We start from the raw sequence: 1,023 nt of genomic DNA, 5'->3' as shown, positions 1-1,023 counted from the left end.
GGGGTCCCACCCTGTCCCCCCTCCCCTGGGGGTCCCAGCCAGCCCCCCTTCCCTGGGGGTCCCACCCTGTCCCCCCTCCCCTGGGGGTCCCAGCCAGCCCCCCTTCTTTTGGGGTCCCACCCTGTCCCCCCTCCCCTGGGGGTCCCAGCCAGCCCCCCCTCCCCTGGGGGTCCCACCCTGTCCCCCCCTCCCCTGGGGGTCCCACCCTGTCCCCCACCCCCGGGGGTCCCACTCTGTCCCCCATCCCATGGGGGTCCCACCCTGTCCCCCATCCCATGGGGGTCTCAGCCAGCCCTTGGGGTCCCACCCTGTCCCTCACCCCCCTGGGGGTCCCAGCCAGCCCCCCTTCCCTTGGGGTCCCACCCTGTCCTCCATCCCATTGGGGTCTCAGCCAGCCCCCCATCCCCTTATGTCCCACCCTGTCCTCCCCTCCTCTGGGGGTCCCACTCTGTCCCTATCCCCCGGGGGTCTCAGCCAGCCCCCCCTCCTCTGGGGGTCCCACCCTGTCCCTCACCCCCCTGGGGTCCCACCCTGTCCCCCACCCTCTGGGGGTCCCAGCCAGCCCCCCTTCCCCTTATGTCCCACCCTGTCCCCCCTCCCCTTGGGGTCCCACCCTGTCCCCCGTCCCATGGGGGTCTCAGCCAGCCCTTGGGGGTCCCACCCTGTCCCTCACCCCCCAGGGGTCCCACCCTGTCCCCCCTCCCCTGGGGGTCCCATCCTGACCCCTTCCCTTGGGGTCCCACCCTGTCCCCCCCTCCCCTGGGGGTCCCACCCTGTCCCCCACCCCCCAGGGGTCCCACTCTGTCCCTATCCCCCGGGGGTCTCAGCCAGCCCTTGGGGGTCCCACCCTGTCCCCCACCCCATGGGGGTCTCAGCCAGCCCTTGGGGGTCCCACCCTGTCCCCCATCCCATGGGGGTCCCACCCTGTCCCCCATCCCATGGGGTCCCACCCTGTCCCCCACCCCCTGGGGGTCTCAGCCAGCCCCCCATCCCCTTATGTCCCACCCTGTCCTACCCTCCTCT

Source organism: Lepidothrix coronata, unplaced genomic scaffold (genome assembly GCF_001604755.1).
Source record: "Lepidothrix coronata isolate B3197 unplaced genomic scaffold, Lepidothrix_coronata-1.0 Scaffold1165, whole genome shotgun sequence".
In the NCBI taxonomy this organism is placed as follows: Eukaryota; Metazoa; Chordata; class Aves; order Passeriformes; family Pipridae; genus Lepidothrix; species Lepidothrix coronata.
Note: the sequence above shows the minus strand (reverse complement) of the source record.